This window comes from Pleurodeles waltl, chromosome 10 (assembly GCF_031143425.1).
Source record: "Pleurodeles waltl isolate 20211129_DDA chromosome 10, aPleWal1.hap1.20221129, whole genome shotgun sequence".
Lineage (NCBI taxonomy): Eukaryota > Metazoa > Chordata > Amphibia > Caudata > Salamandridae > Pleurodeles > Pleurodeles waltl.
The window spans coordinates 597,151,916-597,173,068 of record NC_090449.1 but is presented as its reverse complement, the minus strand read 5'-3'; positions in this window follow the sequence as shown (position 1 = coordinate 597,173,068).

Genomic DNA, 21,153 nt, shown 5'->3' with positions numbered 1-21,153 from the left:
ATTGACCTTGGCTGCCTTAGGGAGCTGAGAACAATTACGCCCCACTGTTTCCGCTGGGCTCACCGGTGGAAACATCATAATACAACAGGGGGTGAGGCCGCCGGCTTGACAGATCATGGATTTCGACGGGTTGGCGGTGGTCAGAGTCATGGTCAGCCACGGCAGTGCTCATAATGACACCGCTCTGCTGATCACGCCTCCACTTTCCTACAGTTTTTCTGTGGTGGTGCACTGCCATGGAAAGGCTGGCAGAAAGGCAGTGCTTGGGGCCACAGAGGAATCTCCGCCCTGCCCATGACCATGTTGTGGGCAGTGCAGGGGCCACCCTGCTAGCACCCTCGGAATTGGCACTGTGTGCACTGCAGACAGTGTGCCTTCTGAGGGTGCTGGTGGCCAATGCCGCTGCACTGTTTCCACCGAGCTGACCGGCAGAAATGTTGTAATACGATCTTTCCACCAGTCAGCCCGGTGGAAACATTGTAACATGACAGGGGTAAGGCCGCCAGTTTGACAGTGGCCTCATCCTAGCAGCTTTGATGCTTCGATGATTGGATCACCAAAGTCATATTCTGGCGCCTAGTCCCCTAAAGGGCTACTTTGAAGATACTGCACATGGTCATGGGCAGTGCAGGGGCAACCCTGCCAGCACCCTCGGAATGAGCACTGTCTACTCAGACTGTGCACATTCTGAGGGTGCTGGTGTGCAATGGCATTGGCCTCAGCTCCCTAAGGGAGCCAAGGCCAATGCCGCTGCACTGTTTCCCCCGAACTGATCGGCAGAAATGTTGTAATATAATGTTTCAACCAGTCAGCCCAATGGAAACATGGTAACATTACAGGCGGTAAGGCCGGTTGTTTGAAGGCGACCTCACCCCAGCAGTTTTCACGGTCCAATGGTCAGACCACCAAAGTCATATTCTGGCCCTTAGTCCCCTAATGGGCTACTTCTACGATACTTGGGTTGGCAGACTGCACTAGTCAAGACACAGATGCCTAGCCAAATTCCAAATACCATGGTGGAATTTCTATGGTAGCACCCGGACACAGGCAGCCAAAACAAACAATGCAAAGGAAGAGTGGCACAATGCCTTCCAATCCACACTAAGCAGAATACAACCTACATTGAACACATGTATCAAAGCATTACAAAAATAGCAAAGCTAACAAGAACTAAGAATAGAACCATCTATTATCCAAACCCACCCTAAACGTAGCAAAGAAACTAAAAGAATGTATCACATGATTCAATTTAAAGTCAAACTCTTCATCAATAACAAAGGAGTAGACTACTTAAAAATGATAGCCTAACCCATCGTCTAAAATACATATTATTATACCAAGAGCCTAGAAACTACAACAGACTTTAAACAAACAGACCAATGGCCAGATGTATGAAAGGATTTTGTCCATTCTGTGTCTATGGGAAAATGTGTTCATACATATGGCCCCAAATCTTTTTTAACTAATAATATAAATATTTTATTACATCAGTGAAATGTTTTATAAAATCACAAAGGTAATAAATACGGATTTAATAAAATTATATATATTAATTGTTTTAGAAAATGTGACAATAACCAACCAAACAAATTCAGTCTATCACATCAAATAAATACAACACATAATCCAAACAATTCCACATAGTAATAACATAAACATAACATAAACAATATATCACATTTCTCACCCACAACAAAAGCAAAAATAAAAACCTACTGTTTTGTAGCTGAAGATCTTTCTCTATGTCCATGTAACAAAAATAGCAATCCACAAAAAGAATAAAAAAATGAATCCAAAAAGCCAAAATATAAGCAATCCAATTGAAATCTCTCAAAGAAATCCAAAGTCTGAAGGTTCTGTAAAACCTCCCAAAAATTGTTTAAAAAAACAGTACTCCAGGGAACCTAAAAAAAGAAAATCTAAGTAAAAACTAGAGTTTTATAAAAAAACAAAACTGATTTCCTTAAAAAGAATTGTAAACTCCAAATTTCCATAGACACCCTTTGTACACAAAAACCTGTAAAAGAAATATTAAACACCCACTGGCAAAATACATTACAATTCCAAACATACACACACATAATATTAAGAGCTTCATTATGAGTTTGGCGGTCCCCCGACTGCCAGGGCGGCAGAGTTGGTCTGACTGCCGTCAGGTTGGCGGTCGGACCGCCGTATTACAAGTCAAGCGGGCCAATGGGTCCAAGACCACTGCGGTTCTGCCGGACACCACCAGGCAGCACAGACCGCCACGGTCACGAGGCTGCACAAGCAGCCCGGGAGAGCCTGCGTTTCTGCCAGACTAATTACAAGGTTGCATACCTCCAATGTGACCATGGAGATCCAACCACCCTGTCTCAGAAGGTGGAAATTGACAGGATAAATTGAGACACTCACCTGCAGGCAGCCTCACTTATTCGATGCCACCATGGAGCCCATCGCACAAATCCTGCCGCTCCTGATGGTCCTCGAAGGTGCACAAAACCAACGCTGCTGTGGGCGCCACCAACCATAAGTACACACACCTACCAATATCAGAACGCTTAATAACAGATTGTAGCGCCATCATACACATCAGGGGGGGCTTGCCACGGGAACCAAGTACACGTCACATCCCATACTCTGTCCAAAACGTACATCAAGATGGGCACATTCACAGTTACAATACGCTCCCTTGGGGCAGTTCAATCACACTGCATTTCAAAACTAAGCAACAACCACACATCTCTGCCACAGGGACCATGATGTCTACACAACATTCACCCAAATCACCAACTACACACAAACATCATGTATACAAAAACAACGTACACACTCACATTCCACACAGGCCAGGGACTGTCGTCACACACAACACACAAATGTATTAATGTGTCATGGAACACAAATAACACCACCATTAAACACCTCTGCAATGGACACACGCATGACAACTTAATGGAAGCACAATGGCATGCACAATACACAGAGACAAAGAGTACTATGCACACAATACTTGCACAATTGGCATGGGCACCAGGAGCACTCAGAGAAGGAGGCTGCATGGGACACATATCACTTTGCAATTGCCCATAAAACAACATTTGCACAGGACATGGTCCTACATGTCTCAAGGAGAAACAGTACTAGACACAAATGACATGACCATCTGAACAAAGTGGAAGTGCAAATCAACAAACACATACAACTTCATGGGACATACAAATACAGGGACTAGCTGCAAGGGACAGACCCCTAAATGGACACTTTCACACTCAAATGCAAACAAAGCTAGCACAACTGAACACACTCAATGTCTGCGCTAAGAAAACTCAAGCTGACACACATCAGATTGACACATAAGTTGTATCAGGGGACAAGTCTAACACCATACATGCTTACATTGGCCAACACTAGATGAATACTTACCATTATAAAGAGTACACAATGCCATGACACCACCATTGCATTTACACACACACACACATATACATACACTCAACATATACCCTCGTCTTGGGGGACACCAGTTCTGCCCACAAAGTCCACACTGCAAACGACAGCAAATGGAGCTGCTAGCAGGCACAAACACACACCCATAGCCACACACCAGTAACTCAGGAATAACAGTAAGCTAGAAAAGGAATTGCGGGAAAATAAATATCCCAAAAAGCCAACTGGTTGGGTTTATTCAACAGGAAATATCAAAGTGTAAAGCTAATTGGCCAGTCCATAGAGATGTGCCACAAAGTAGCACATTGTTGTGCCAAACTGGACTCCCAACTGCCATTGAACCTCCGCAGCAAGACCACCCCCCCAAGAAGAAGATCACCCCTCCCAATCCCAAACCATACTTCCAAATCTGACCCCTCCACCCACCAGATAATCCCTGGGGTGCCTGCCTGCCCCGTGCATTATCTGGTGGGTGGAGGGGTCAGATTTGGAAGTATGGTTTGGGATTGGGAGGGGTGATCTTCTTCTTGGGGGGGGTGGTCTTCTTCTTGAGAGGGTTGGGCTTCTTCTAAGGAGAGGTGGGCTTCTTCTTAGGGGGAGAGGAATGGGTGCTTGTGGGGGAAGAGGAGGCCTTGGAGGTGGGAGGGTCGGCCTGGGTGGTGGGTGGAGGCCTCTTGTATTTGTTGCAGGGGTAGAGGGAACAGGGCAAAGGTCAAGGTCTAACAAAAAAAGTTTTTTTGTGACACAGGGATGGTCATCAGAATGGGGTCTGGATTTGGAGGTTGAGGGAGTGGTTGTATGCTGTGTAGGCATGGATGTTGTGGGTGCGTGCTTATAGGAGGTCTGCTTATGTTTGTTGGCTGTCAGTTGGGTGGGTGAGTGTGGGCTTTTGTGTGTCTTGTGGGGCTGGGAAGCAGAGGTGCTAGGGGATGCAGTGGTGGATGGGTGTGTTGCTGTTGGGATGGTGACTGCAGGTATGGTGGATGTGGAGGATGTGTGTCTGCAGTTGTGGTGTCTGCTGGTGTGGTGCATGTGGTGGATGTCTGCGGGTGTGCTCGGGTGGTGCCTGCAGATTTGATGGGTGTGGTGGGTGTTTCACTGACTGTTGGTGTGGTGCCTGTTGGTATGCTGGATGTGGTATGTGCAATGCTGGAGGTGTCAAGGGAAGTTGTGACTGTTACTGTGCCTGTTGGTGAATGTTGCTTGTGTGCATGCCGGTGTGTTTTGTGTTGCTTGTGTTTGTGTTCACTCCTCTTGGCTGTTGAGGTGGATGTCTGCAGATCAGTCTGTGTGCTTTGGGTAGGTAGGAGAAGGGAGGATTTGGAGTGGGAAGAGAGCGGTGGTGGGGGAATGATGGTGGGGGGGTGACTGGCTAACATCAATGAGGAGACCAGAGTCTGAAATGATTTCTGTAGGCCAGACATAGCACTATGAATGCCTTCCAGGAATGCGTTTGTTTGCTGGAGTTGTGTCACCAATCTCAGGATGGCATTCACAATGAGTTTCTGACCCACAGATATACTTCACAGGGGGTCAACAGCCTCTTCACTGAGGCCAGCAGGGACTGGTGCAGAGGTGCTTGCGGCAAAGGAGGCGCCCACCCTCTTGGGTGAAATGGGCACGGCCAACTGGGTAGGGAGCAACAGGGAAGGCAGTGATAGAACAGGGTGTGGCGGACAAGAATGGTACTGGGGGATTCTCTGATGGGCCTGACACCACATGATCATGATGTCAAGTAGGCCCCAGCAACAAACTCCACCTAAGTGGCTCATACATGGGCCATACCATATACATTCATGCCACCTGAACTTTCAACAGTTGCCCACAGGAAAATCAGGATCTCACAATGCTACAATTGAATGGCTGAAGTTGTACAATCACAATAACCAGACAACCATTTGGAGACAACATCACCCACAAAGCGTTGCCCCATGGAGCAGACCTCAGTTACCTGTTGGCATACAAATGTAGGACAATGCAAAGTACATTCCCAAAGATCCCACACAAGGCCATGCACACATCCATATGTCACATACATCATAACCCTACAGCAGGTAATGACACACCACACTTCAGCCATGTTGATGGCAAAGGTACAACAGCCTGGAGAAGGGGACATGGAAATACCCATGTCACACTGGGAAAATATCAACATTTTACACTTCACCAAGTGATGCTTGTCCCAGTAGGACCAAGGAGGTAGTATCAATGTTGTACAGATAGGCCACACATGTGGCATGGAAATTAACACTGTAGACATCATGTCAAATATGTCAGGGAGAGATGTCCCCAAAACACAACACGATGAACCAGCAAGCCCCAGGTAATCATGTCTGGCACCACTTACATTGACACACCCGGAGTGCATCAATAGAAGCCATCAGTCATTTGCATGTTGGAGAGACACAGAATTAGAAAGGACTTGAGCCCCCAAAATGTTGCCCAATGGGAAGTTACATTCCCAGTCCCATCTTTGTCATGCAAACCCAGATGTCTGTGCGTGGATGTATGCCTGTACCCAAACACGTCCCTAAAACATAACTGCAAGTCACTCCATCATGCATGCAAACAGTCAGGGCACATAACTTATCCTTTACATATGTGTAGTGCATGTTTCCACACAATGGCACATCAAGCTCAAATATATTCACATTGTGGCTCTGAACTCCAGGCCTACCTTTCATGTCCCTCATTGCTACTGCAGTAGTACATGCCAAATAACATGGTGTGACGCATGAGAGAATGTGTCAGGCAATAAACAATGGTGACACTCTTCTGTATGTGGCACCATTTGAAATGCACCCCCATTGTAAATGTACTATTCCACATACAGTTAGCCATGCACAGATAGGTGAGGAAATATGGACATCATTTCATCAACATAGGTAGACCATCCATGAAACTGTAGCTTACAAATGTTTCCCAAAGAGGAAGGGAGACATGCTGACATGTAGGCACAAGGAATGTTGGCAACAGTAATGGCACATAATTAATGTCAAATGACATTCCCCACTTATCAAGGGAAAGTAGTGATCCATAGCTGTACACAGTGAACAATGTGAGCCCTGTCACATGTATGTTGGACACCTTTACGTTGCAGATTTTAGTGAGGCACCAACAACCATCATACACTGAGAAAACAAGCTTCTGGGTGGCAGGTGCCAACATACACATGGCTGAGGACAGTGCTCCATCACTTCCCTGTGGCCTGGAACACTGATGAGTAGTAATTTGTTGCTTAGAAATTACTCACTACAACAAATAACATTATATGATTGATAACTGTACACAGCCATATGTGGTCCTTCCAGGGCAAGTGGTGTGAGGATTACATCAATTTTTTCCCAGGTCCCTGGTCCAATAGGCAAGGCACATCAGTACAAAACACATGACATGTCACCACAAACAATCTCTCCTCCACTCTGTGACACATGGCTCATCCATAGTAGCCAGGGGGAGCAGTCAGAACCTCACTCAATCACTTGGCAACGGGACAGACAGGAATATGCCCTCTACTCAGCCCCTGGTGGCAGCTGTGCTGCCCTCAAACACACATTAAGCGCCGGCTAGTCCACCGCCAGAATGCAGGCCATTGGGGAGGTCATAGTCTGACAGGCACCACCCCCACATTAGGAGGACAGCCCCAGCTGGGTCTCTGCGATCTTCGGGGCCCAGCATCTCAGGTCCTCCCACCTCTTTCTGAAGTGGGTGCTCTGCCAGCTATGGACCCCCAGTGTACTCTACTTCTTGATGATGGCTCTCCATATCCCCTTCTTTTGATGGGCATTGAGCTGCATGGATGCAAAAGACAAATTGAGATCATGAACACAAATATCATCACAAATGGTTCAGTCACATACATGACAGTTACGTCAAGATGTAACTTTCCCATATTGTCAATACTCCCCAATTGGGACAAATACAAGCCAATAAGTACAGAGACATGTCTCAAGACATACATTTCCCAATCTGCAGACCAACCAACCACCGTGCTCAGGCCCTACAATGACTAGGCAGGCTTACTGACATCCTGTGCAACATGACCTAGCAACCTGACTGAAATGTGAGCCACTATGAGACACATCACACCTCTGTGGCCTTCTGCAACGTAGACTCCTTAGGCATGAATGGGCCAACACATTCACCCTCTGTGATGATGTCTCAATGCACACAGTCCCTACAGGCTACTGCCAGACTACAAACTCCAAAATCACACATGGTTAACAATGAAAGGACTGGCAGGGTGGGCACAGAAAGTGTTTACCCTGTCCATGAGTGGACATTTGCAAAACCCAGTGCAGACATATGACACTTTAAGGGGTGTGGTTCTGTGGTATCTACCTGTACCACAGAACACATGTTTGGACATTTGTGTCCATCCCGCAGAGATGGCACCCAAAAAATAAAGGAATGCATTGACCAGTTTCTGCTATATGACCAAGCTATTGAGTCACCTATCATGGTCTCCCAGGAATCATCTCACTGGCTGCACTATGGGACTATCAGTTTTGCAATAAGCCTGCACAGGACAAATGTGACCTGTATGAAGGTGATAACAGGGCTGTGGGAGTAAGGGATTTGTCAGGAGTCAGAGACACACATTAACAATAATGCTAAGTACACATCTGTCACAGATCAGTAACTCACCCCTGTACCCATCCCCAATCTGATCAAAAGAATGAGGCATTCTGGAGAGTATTTTACAACAGAGCCTCATATTTGCCACATGACAGGATCTGCTGGTGTACAGGGAGTGGACACAGTGCCACAGTTGCATAGCCATAGATACTCCACTTCAGCCTAGAATATGACCTGTACTGGGAGATAAATGTGATACGTCCTGGTCTCTGCAGACAGAACCTACTTGGCATCCCATTTCAATCATCCCCATGCATAACAGTACATCATGTAGCCACCAGCAAATTGGCATGTGATATGGGTGGCAACCGGGGAGGAAAAGAGAGTGATGGCATGCCGTACAAACAACAGTCTAGCAAGGGCAGTTGTTCTAAAAAATATCAGTGGCAACATGCGCATAGCTCACATTAATCACAACTGACACATTCAAGATGCATACTCAGCTCATGCTGTCATGCACATACATGTAGTCTCACATATGCAACATTCCTGAACAAAGAGATATCAGTGGATGGCTGTAATGTCACCTCACCTAGTTATGTGCATCCAACACAAGGTGGATCATGGAACACAATGAACACACACACACCACAATGTGACTGAAGTCAACACGTGGCACTGGCCACCAATACATGCACATTGACTCTCCCATTGATGCTACACACACCACACTTATAGGCACATGATTATTCGATCTGCCACACATGGGCACATTCTAGCCTGTGAGGAGGTAAAAGCTAGTTAAGTACAGAGAAAGCTATGCACATGAGATACTTACCTGCTCCTCTGGTGCACAATTGAGCTGTTCATACAGGGGTAGGACCTCAGTCACCAGCCTCTCCATCTCCTCTGGTGAAAAGGCAAGGGCCCTTTCACCTGCTTGATGTGGCATGTTTGCTCCCAGAGGCAGTACACAGCAGCTCGTTAGAGGAGGTCTTGCTGGCAGCAGTGTCAGGAGTCAAGTGAAGGATTTAGCAGATCATGGTGGTCACGTATGCCACATACGTGATCGTCACAGCCGGCAGGCACAGCCATTGGCACAAGACCACCATTGGCAACAACATTAACCTATGGCTGTGTCTGCCTCAGTTGCAACTGCCTACTGCCATGACGACTTTTGCTGGCGGTCGCGAGCGGTTACGAATGTCCAGTGGAGTAGGTCAGGCAGTGGCATGAAATGCAGGATTGCGTTATTAACACTGTGTCACACCTCAGAAAATGTTGTTTTTTGCACAAATAAATGTTCATCTTGTCTTGTCATGTAGGTCTTACTACTCAAACACTATTGTTGTATATTGCAGGGCACAGATGGCAATTCACAGTGAGGCACAGTCTACCCTCATTAATGGTCATTTTTGTGCTTGGGACATTCAGTCACATTCCAAGGTACAGATGCACATTTTGTACTTAGGTCAAGATGCAAGTTTTGTACACATGTGCGGCAAACCAAGGGGTAACATGTGAACCTTGTGTCATTAACAGCTATGATATCTACTGTTTGCCATGTCCATTCTTCATAAAATGCCTTGCCACATGTTAACCTTGACATGCATCAAGTATGTTGCTGTGGACACAATGACTAACATCAGAAGTAATTTCCTGTCATAATTAGGTACCAAGGGAGAGGGAGGATGAGACAACCACTAGTCTACCGTAACCCGCCAGGCCTTCATTCAATTGAAGAAAGACATATTATACTTCTGTATTGTCTGAATTGGCAAACAATAGTGGATCAATATCGTCAGTTGGAGCCAGCTCTGATGCCAGCTATTAGTCATCCAAACAGCATACCACCCATTGTCCAATTCATGTCAATGTCACCCTTCCTAGCCACAGTGTACTTCCAACATACAGTGGCCCAAACTGGTGGTAAGTCCTAAACTATGTTCAGTCTAGTGTTTAATGATGTCCTCCCAGCAATGTTGAAACACCTGGACAGCTACATCTAGTTTCCCTGGTGTAGGGATTTAACCCATGTGAAGGCTGACTTTTATGGTTTTGCACGCATCCCAAATGTGGTGAGGGCTATTGATGGCACACATGTTGGCTTGGTTGTACTGCATGCCAATGGACTTGTATACAGCAACCGAAAGAACTTCCATTCCATCAACGTCCAAGTTGTATGTTTGGTGGACCTCTACATTTCACATGTCTGTGCCCGTTTTCCAGTTTCAGTCCATGATGCCTTCATTATGCTGAATAGCACAATCCACCAGCTGTGTCACACCTGTACCCAGAGAAGGCCTGGCTGGTTGGTAAGTCTCATCTGTCCTGTTTGTGTGTGTGCAATGTCTGGATGCATAATTCTGATAAAAGGGACTAATTGTTGCACATATGTCGTATTCTTTAACAGGAGACTCAGCATGTCCAAACCGTCCTTGGTTGTTGACACCGATGAGGAATTTAGCTACGCCAGGGGAAGCTCGCTTCAACGAGGCCCATGTAAGAAGAAGGCAGGTAGTGGAGCAGGCTTTTGGTCTCCTGAAAGCAAGATTTAGGTGCCTTGACCACACTCTCCTCACCCGAAAAAAAGTGTGTAAGATCATTGTCGCCTGCTGCATGCTCCACAACATTGCCCTGAGGAGGAACATCCCATACATCCGAGAGGAGGGGGAGTCTGCAGTCCCACCTGGTGAGCCTCCTTAAATGCTGAGTGAGGATGACAGTGGTAAAGAGGAAGGGGCTGACTTGTGGCTGGATTACATCAATAACTACTTTTCTTGAGTGTGAGTATGTCATTTGATATAATGACTTGACTATATGAAGGACTGTAGTTGTTAGAATGTGTGGAGCTGAGTGTCTTGCCATTACACTGGGGAGCTAGTGTTCAGCAATATTGAGCCAAAGGGTGCTTGAAGAGTTAGCCTTTGACATATCCCCACCTTGATGCAGTTGTTTTGTTTGTGTCAGACCCATTGCAGTGTAACTTCATTTCCAGATGCTTGAGATGTGATTTGTGTAATAGGTATGTTTTCAAATCTATGCTCCTTGCTTTGTCTTTGTATAGGTACCTTCACCCTGACATTCTACTGTGGGCATTTCAGAGTTGTGACATTGGCAGGTATCTGATGCTGTTCTGACATAGGAAGTGGACATGGATTGTTCCAGGTAATGTGGGTCACAGATTTGGGGGGGGTGAGATCAGTGCCAGGACAGCTTGGACAGTGTGTGGGTGGAAGGACTGAAGTGCACATTGTACTTGTTTAGTGTGCTGTGGTGGGCCCATTGCTTCATGTGTTCATATGGCCATGAAACCTGTTGTCTGCAAGTGCAAGTCAGGCATTCACCCTTTTCATAAGCTAAACACTGGTCTTGTCTGACCTGTACATAGCTGTAGATGTGCTTCATCATTGCAGGCCACACTGCTTGTGCCACAACACTGACATATGTTTGTATCATACCACCAGATGCATGGTCATGGGATTATAAAGGACCTGTGCTCAGGGACCACTGTACTGCCCTCTGTCTGTATCTTGGATTATGTGATGTTGGATTACTTGGTTTTGGTATGTGACAAGGCTCAAGCTGGTGACATAATGTAGATTTTCCTAGTAATTTATGAAAGAAAGTCTTAATTTTAATAAAGACACAGAGGCGAGTATTATGCTTATCTTTTCTTGCTTCTATTGAACAGTAGCAGTCAACAATAAAACTACAAATCCCAAGTGGCAAAAAAAGTGAGCCAATGGGAAGAAAAAGGTAGTTCATTAAATGCGACCAATCATGACCATATACACCTATTATGACCTCACTTGACTGCAAACAGCCCTCTTTTTTTGCTCGAGAAGTTAATAAGAACGAAATAAAGGTAAAATAGATAACACAATTAAAAGAGCCAAGATGAGGGAAAACAGTTCTTGTCAAAAGTTCATACATCCTGGGAATGGAGATTTGGAGACACGGACAGAACAAACAGGATTTCCAATATTGTTTGAAGATGAAGAAGATCCACAAGAAGAACCAAGATGAAAATCGTCCTTGTTGTGAGGTCGGTTGCGATGGAGTCGAATTCGGTGTTAGGGTGGGAAAAAACTAAGTTAGAACATTGTGGAGGGATAATACTTGCCTCTGTGTCTTTAATAAAATTGAAACTTTCCTTCATAAATTACTAGGAAAATCTACATTTTATGTCAAGACCGGAGGCTCCTATTATGCTTTTTTAAAGCGTATTAATCACAGTCATAGAAGGATTAACAACAGATTTGCAATAAAAAACCCTAAATACATTATCATTGGACCTATCTGGCGATCTAAGAATGTCCTCTAAATGAAGCCAGTCCAGAAGGTTTTGGAAGCCATGGCTCCTCTGGCGGAATGGGCCCCAAAGGCAGAGGTGTTGATACCAGTGATGGACATGACCCATTTGACCCAACAAGCCAGAGTAGGGGAGGACACTGGTTTCCTAGGTTTTCTAAAGGAAATAAGAAGTTGAGAAACATAGGATGTGATTAGATTTGCAGTTTTCTGTTCATAACTTTTAAGACATTGTCCAACACACAGTTTGGGATGGTCAGGAAAATAGGGGTAGAACACTCAAGAGAGATTTGTTTTAGTACGTCAGGATATCGTAAATAACACACCTGTAGGAGTAAATTGACAAAATGAAATGTCTAAAGCTCTAACATCAGACAATCTTTTGATTGAAACAAGACAAAGCAACATAGTTAGTTTTGCAGAAAGCATTTTCAGAGAAAGGAGAGAATTATCAGGCCATGACAAAAACAGATGCAAAAAGACATTAACATCCCATAACTTACTGTATTTGGGAAGGGGGGATTTAAAAATGTTACTCCCTTCAGATGACGACAAACAAGAGGATGTTCTCCTACTGGTTTTCTGTTGACATAAGAATGGTTTGAATACATTTCTGACCTGTAAAGGTTTATAGTATGAAAGGATTTTCCTTTGCTGGCTTCCGATTCGAGAAAATTGGTAATAAAAATGACATCCGCTGAAATGGGATTGGTGTCTTTTCCAAGCACCAGCTATGCCATAAAGACCAAGCTGACTTATGGGCTATTGTGGTTCCTGGGGCTCAGGACTGGGTGATATATTTAGAAGCTTCTGCCAAAATGCTAGGGAGAGATTGGGAATTTTGGAAATCTTCCACGCAGAAAGAGTAAGAAGATTGTCTAGAATTAGATTGTGAGGACGATTAAGGGGGTCCAAAAGGAGATGGGGAAAGGAAGGAAGGAGAAAAGGAAAATCTATGGATCACTCAAGAAGAGTTGGGAACCAAACCTGATATTGCCAGAAGGGAGCTATGAGAACTAGGGTTGTTTTTTGGTGCCGTACCTGCGCTAGTAACCTGCCGATCATAAGAAAAGGGGGAAAAGCGTAATTCAGGGAAACAGACCAGTCCTGAGAAAAAGCATCTGAGGCTAGCGCTAAAGAAGCCGGGTGCCAACTGTAAAATTGATAAAGCTAGGAGTTGAGACGAGAGGCGAAAAGATCTATTGACAGAGGACCCCATTTGTCCTGGATGGAATGAAAGATCAGGGAATGGAATTTCCAGTCGCTTGAATCCCGAAAGTGTCGAGAGTGCCAATCCGCCGCTGAATTGAGGTCACCCGGAAGGTATACTGCACGAACCAAAAGATGGTTTGAAAGGCAATATTCCCAGAAAGTTTTGGCCATTTCTTCTAGGGGTTTGGATTTCGTACCCCCTAAATGGTTTATATATCGAACTGCTGAGATGTTGTCCATTCTGAGAAGCATAGCGCATCGGACGCTATTCTTTGCAAGGCTTCTGATCCCAAAGGAGCCTACAAGCATCTCTAAGCAGTTTATATGCAATCTGGACTCCTCTAAAGACCATGTACCTCCAGTCGAAATCGGACCACAGCGGGCTCCCCAACCCGAGAGGCTTGCATCTGATTCTAACACAAGATCTGGGGCTGATACAAATATTGTCCTGCCGTTTTAGGCATCTAAATGGAGGAGCCGCCACTGAAGTTCTGCGTGAGAATCCTGATCCAACAAAACGGAGTCCGACATAAGAAGCGGACATGGATTATTCCAAGTAATGTGGGTCATAGATTTGGGGTGTATGAGACCTGGGCCAAGCATCTTAAATAGCAACAATTGAAACAGAAGCAAACAGACACAAACTTTGTGATAGATGGATTAATTGAACATTTGTGCATAAACTGATATTGGATCATGATCGAGAAGGAAAGTGAATGGTTCAGTCATGGTGAATGAAATCATTGTAGTAGTTGCCACAACATTGTAAGTCCAAGGTCCATTGTACTCCTGCCATAGGAAATGAAATGTGGTTGAAGAACAGTCAACAGAGTGAATATATGGCACACAAAGAAGTTTCTTCAGGAAGAGGTCACTTGCTGGCAGTGGTTGGTGTCTGGCCATCCTCACCTCCTGAATTCTTTGCTGGACGCACCCGCTTGCATGGGGGTAGCTGCAGCTACAGAGGCTGGGGTGTCTGTGGTGGGTGCTTCTCCTGACAGAGCCTCCCTTCCAGTGGCTGGCACCGATGACGATGGGCCTGTGGTTGCTGCACCAATAAAAGGCATAGAGTGTTGCTGGTGATCCCTGATAAGGGTACCTCTAATGTCCCTCAACACCCCTGTTGGGGGGGCCAGGTTGGTATTGGTGCCCTCCCACTCCTAAAACATATCCCTATGGGTGTCCCTCTGCAGCTGCTTGATCTCCTGGAGCTCGGTAAGTACCTGGCCCATCATGCCTTGGGTCTCTTAATAGACCCCCAAGACTTGGCTGATGGAGTCAGGAGCATCTCCAGTGGCCAACAACATCTCTCTCACACACCCTACCCCCACCACCCTGTGCCCTTGCCACAAAGTGGCCCCTTCCTCTGGTTCCAGAACCATCATTGTCTGAGGTGTTGTGCTGCTACTCATGATTTCAGACTGGGGGTACAAGATGGTAGACACTGTCCTACGGACACAGGTTTGGGGGACGAATGGCTCCCTGTGATGTTGAGGCAACAGGGCTGGGAGGACTTGATGTGGGCAGTGAGACTTACTGTAGGGGTCTGTCCAGGTTACCCAGATGGGCCAAAACCGGCCTCCATGTCGAGATATTCAGGAGTGTCGTGATCACTGAGGGCTTCATCCTGGAGGATGGTGGCAGTCTTGTCTGTGGCCTCTGTGTGCCCAGTGGCAGCTCCACCTGCTGATGTGAAAGATGCAATGTTACTGATAGTATTGTGTCATCAACCTCCAAAAGTTAACAGTGACATTTTGCACAGCCAGTGCACATATTTGATTTGCAGGTTATCCTATTGTAAAAGGTACGCATGCTATTGGTTGTATTGAGCTGACATTTGTAAAGCATGCCAGTTCCATTAAAGTCCAGCAGCTAGTGAATTCAGCACTACATTAGCACTTGGGAGGATGATCAGAGACTTACATCTTGCCAGCAGTGCAGGTAAAACAGTGGCTGGGCAGTATGTGGGTTTGACCATTTTGAGGCCTAATTGAATGTTATGGAGGCCAAATCAGGAGTTTGGTCTACATGTGACTGTAGTCATCATGTGGTCAGTGCATTGTGAATATGTCAATACCTTTCTGGTAATGCATCTTGAGGCCTTGTTGTTGATTTACATTGCACACTGTGTGACCTGTCCTTCCTGTACTCAATAGTTTCAACTTGGCTTAGCAGTTCAAGATAGAGCTAGGTTGCCAGCCACATCTCTGAGTTGGGCATGATCTGTATCTTGGCCCCTCCTAGATGAGTAAACATAGTTTGAGAGTGATCAGGCTAGGGTATTTGGACCAGTGACCACTAGTCTACTATTTGGAGTCACTTGAACAGTGCCTCCTGGTAGTTGCATTCAGGTCACTCACCTAGTTCCCAACACTAGACAAATGATATCCTCGCATGTGAGTAAACTTCCTTTGAGAGGTTACTAACAGATGCATTGGGGCACGAGTACACTGGGCTTTTGTTTGGAGTTAGCAAATTAGGGTTGATTGTGCTTTACGTTCAGGTCACTCCAACTAGTTCCCAACACTAGAGAAATGTGCTTCTCTCAGGAGAGTACACTTCCATTGTGAGTTAATGAACAGGGATATTTGGGCAGGTGTTCAATGGGGCTGTGTTCGGAGTAGGAGAAACAGGGCCTCCTGGCCTTAGCAGTCATGTCACTCCCTCTACTTCAAACACTTGACAAATGTCATCCTCGCAGGTGTGTACACTTATTTTGTGATTTCCCAAACAAGAGTCTTTGGAGAAGAGGACACTGGCCTGGTGGTTAGAGTGACAGTAAGAGACCCTCCTGTGAGTTGCAGTCATGTCAGACCCTGTACTACACCCCGTATAGAAATGTTATCCTCCCAGGTGAGTATACTTCAATTGGGAGTTGACAAACAGGGGTCTTTGTTGCAGAGGACACTGAGCTGGCTGATTGGGGTAAAAGTGACAGAGCCTCCTGGCCTCAGCAACCATGTCAACCCCTGTAATTCACACACTGTACAAATGTTATCCTCCCAGTTGAGTGCACTTTAACAGAGAGATGAGACACAGGGTTCCTCGGACAAGAGGACACTGTGTTGGTGTTTGGTTTTCTAGGAACAATGATTGCTGGGAGTTGTTGTCATGTCAGTCCTTGTACTACACACAGTATAGAAATGTTGTCCTTCCAGATGAACACACTTCAATTGGGAGTTGACAAACAGGGGCCTTTGTTGCAGAGGACACTGGGCTGGGGAGTGGAGTAACAGTGAAGGTGGCACAAGGTGGACAGTGAACATGCATGACATTACATTCTGGTGACATTTTTACTGTTGTGACTTAACAGACTCCACTCCCCCAAGTATTCCTGTCCAGCCCTCAGGATGCAGGATGACCAAGACCTTCTTCTCCCAGGAAAAGAGTTGTAATGGGGCACTGGGAGGTCCATTGCCAGTCTTCTTGGCATGCAGATGGTGCCTGGAGACCAGGGAACAAACCTTGACCCTCGGGTCGTTCCACTTCTTACTGATGTTAACTCTGTGCACAGGGTGTTGCCAACAGCATTCACTCTGTTGACAAGCCTATCCCACATTTCCATTTTCCTACTGAGAGGAGTGTGCTGGGCTTGGACTCCAAACAATTGTGGCTCCACTCTTATGATTTCATCCACCATGATTTTTAACACTTCATCTGTGAAATGGGGATTTTTGGAACATGACATGGTGGAAAAAACATATAGATGAGTGAGAGTGACTTACTGAAGAAGAAGGGTAATGCAAAAGGGTATGACTGGACAAAAGTGTGTGCAGGGTGTCGTATTGGATGGTGAAGAAAAGCGGTGCCTAGAATGTGGTAAATATGTCGCTCTTGCTTGGGTGTTTTGCATTATAAATACAAAGGATTGTGGTGTGTGAGGGGTGTGTTTTATACTGTGATTTGCAGGTGTGCCGAGTGTGGCAATGTGTGTCAGCTGTCTTGTTTTCAAATCCATCCAAAGGGCTGTTGTGTATTACTTTGATGACCGTGGACTGCCGTGGTTCGGACTGCCATTGGCTGATCGCCATCGGTGCTCGCCAATGTGATTTTGGACTTGCAATATGGTTGGTCACAGGGCTGTTGGTGCTGGTGGGCAGACCGCCTATATATGAGTCTCTGTACCACTGGAAGTCTGTCTTTTTTAGTTGGCGGTCTGAGGTCCTGCCTGTCTAAGTTGTAATAAGGTGGTATGGGACTGTTTTTCAGATTTTCACTCTGGTTGTGACGCTTGACGCCACGTTACGCTAAGGAGCGAGGACGCTGAGGAGCAACGGACAGCAGACGGTGGCAATTGGAGGCCGCGACCACAAACACGGGGACTTGTAGATCCCAGCCAGGGGCCATCTCCCCGCCTTCCCAAGGGTTCCACCAGCCAGGAAACCGTGAAGGCAGCGGGGGAAGTGCTGGTAACGTGGCACCATGCGGCACCTGCGACCACGAGCGTAGTGAATTGGAGCTCCTCGGTCCTACCAGCTCAGAAGCCGCAAAGGCCACGGGAGAGGCGCTGGTGGCCTGGCACCGAGGGGGCTAGGGTGCAATGTGCGGCGGTCGCAAATTGCGGATCCCGGTTGGGGGCTGACCCCTCTTTTTGCAGCGGGACCCACCCACTGGGTCGGTGGCCACAGAGAAGAATTGGTGACACCGGCAGACCACCGGCGGTGACAGTGTGGGACAGCGTGCGGCCGCAGGCTGCAGGTGAGGCAGGCTGTGAGTGGTACAGGCCGTGACCCCTGGTACTTTCTCCCCCACTGGGGGCTGGTTCATTGTCCCACCACAAGATTCACCTGCCCTCTGCTGGCCCCTTGATTGCCGCCTGCGTTCTCAACTCTTTCATCTTCGAGAGTTGGGGCAGGCGCCATTTCCCCCGACCAGACGGCCGGGTTGAGTGTTGTGCTCCGGAGGGCCCCGGATGCTTTTCCACCCCTGACTGTCCCTCTTGACCCATTTTGTGAGAGTGGAGCCACCAGGCGCCCAGAGAGGTTGCAGGGACACCGCGGGAGCTTCAAGGTACTGTTGGTCTTCTTAAACACCACTCCAATTATTTTTTCCTCTCATCTGGTCACCCTCTCTGCTCTAATCATCTTTGGAAGTCCTCATCATCTAACAGAACAGGGCACCCAGAGAGGTTGCAGGGACGCCACGGGAGCCACAAGGTACTGTTGGTCTTCTTAAACACCACTCCAATTATTTTCTCCTCTCACCGGGCCACCCCCTCTGCTCTAATCATCTTTGGAAGTCCTCATCATCTAACAGAACATTTTGCATTTTAAAACAATTGAAACATCAAACATTGTACCGTGGGTCACAATGACTGTAAAAATTTTTAGATCCGGACGATTGCTTCCAGGGACATCCTGTTCCAAAACAAAATCCAATCCTTTGCGCAATAAAGCCAGAGACACCTTAGGCCTAAAATGCCGAAATCAAATCTTTTCCTTATGGGACAAAGAGAAGTCCCCTCTTAATCCTATAAAAGCCTGATCCTCCAGACTGCAAGGTCTTTCTTGTCCTCATCACAAGGATTCAGTCCTCCCTCACGTTCCGGCAGATCCAAAAAGGAGTACAGTCACATTTCACACATCTTCCTTTATCCTTGAGCCTTCGGCTTTCTGTAAAGCTTTTTCGCCTTCTCCAAGTACAATCCCTTCATTAAATCATGATTTAAATAGCCTGGCCTTTGTAAAGAAAATGTAATCTCTTGAACTTGGTACTGACGCTCCTTTTCCACGTGCTGACCTGGAAAATCTTCTTGTGGACTTCACCCTACCTGTCCTCGATTTAGAACTCCTTCAAAGATATGGGTCCCGCCAGGAAGCAAATCTCTCCCGCCATCTCCTCTACCTCCATACACGGGTTTGCAGCTCTGTAGAAGCACACCCTCTAACCCCGTTCCCTACTATTATTGAATAGAGAAATGAATGCTCTTATTCGTAAACAGTATAGGGATCATACATCCACGTGGCAATCCCAACTAGGCATCTTAAAAAGAAGGAGGAGGAGGTTAAGAGTGCCCCTAAAAAAAGGATGCTACAGATAGAATCTGAGTTGCAGTAAGAGAAGCAGCCTCTTTCAGCCACACTAGGCGGTTTTGGTCTCTGATCGCAGAGGGGTGTAATACAAGAACCAGGCCCCTCCCAATGTCCATCAATGAATTAAGCTGGTCAGCTTCTCTATCTGACCTTTATGATTCTAATGGGACTACAGTGGAATTCCCCCAAACCAGATTTTATTCCTCATATTCATATCCCACTCTAAAAGAAATTGAGACTGCTATAAGAGGAATGTGTAGTTCTGCCGCGATGGGTCCAGGCGAAATCCCAATACAGTTAATGAAACACCACATATCCTCCTGATGTAGGATTTTATTCCCTGTGTATCAACATTGCTACAAAGCCAGGAATGTCCCCCACTCCTGGAAGGGTAGCATCATTGTCCCTTTCTATAAAAAAGGGGATCAAAGTTGCCCTGGGAATTACCGCCAGATTGCACTTTTGGACGCAGTCGGAAAAAATGTTGCCAAATGTTTGCTGTCACAGATGAATGATTGGGCAGAAAGGTGTAAAATTATCCCCTTGGAGCAGTCAGGCTTCAGGAGAAATCATGGCACAATTGACAATATCTCAGTTTTGCAAGTAATTAACAAAAAATATGACTCTCTGAGGGGGGAAGTGATCTACGCAGCCTTTGTAGACTTCTCCACAGCATTTGATGAGGTAGATCGTGTCTTGTTATGGAAGAAGCTCCTAAGACTAGGCATGCCCGGTATTCTCTTTGACCTTGTGGTAGCCCTTCACTCCTCCACCTGGTGCAGAGTTTTGCTAGGGGGTGAACAAGGTTTATCTCATGCTATTCCAGCCTAAAACAAGGGTGCATGTTGGCCCCATTGCTATTTTCCCTGTATCTTTCGGACTTACCTGCTCATTTAACTCAGTGTGATGGTTTTGCCCCTAAATTAGGAGGTAGACCATTATATTGTCTACTTTATGCAGATGGCATAATTATTTTAGATTGCTCCCCAAAGGGGCTTAGTAATCATCTTCAAGCCCTCGAACAATACATCGAAGCCCACTTTTTAAAGGTAAATTGCTCTAAAAGCAACATTTTGTGCTTTCAAGGGTATTAAGATTTAAGTGCAGCAACTTTTGCTGGACCTTGGGAGCTCAACACCTCGAAAGAGTAACCTCATACGCCTTTTTGGGTAAAATCGTCTGTGGGAGCCTCAAAGACAGAGAGCATATTGAGCACAACCAAAGGAAGACCCAATCCCAAGCTAATGGTCTGAATGCCTTATATAGGGCAATAGGCAGAAGGCACTTTAAACACCTCCTAGAGGTTTTCTGGGTGAAGATACCTCTGTCTTTACTGTATGGTACAGAGCATATCACGGTATCAAAATGGATCTTTCTCGATAAACTCGAGGGACATGTCTTAAGGAATATCTTAACTGTAAACTCTGCCTTTTCGGCACCAATATTAAGACTTGAGTTGGGCTTGCGCAATTCCTTTATTCAAGGCCTGGCTGTAGTAATTCGCTGGATGGTTAACCTGATGACATGCAGTTCCTGACTGGAGATGGTATGAGGCCAGAAGATGCGCAAGATGTTTTCTGAGTTG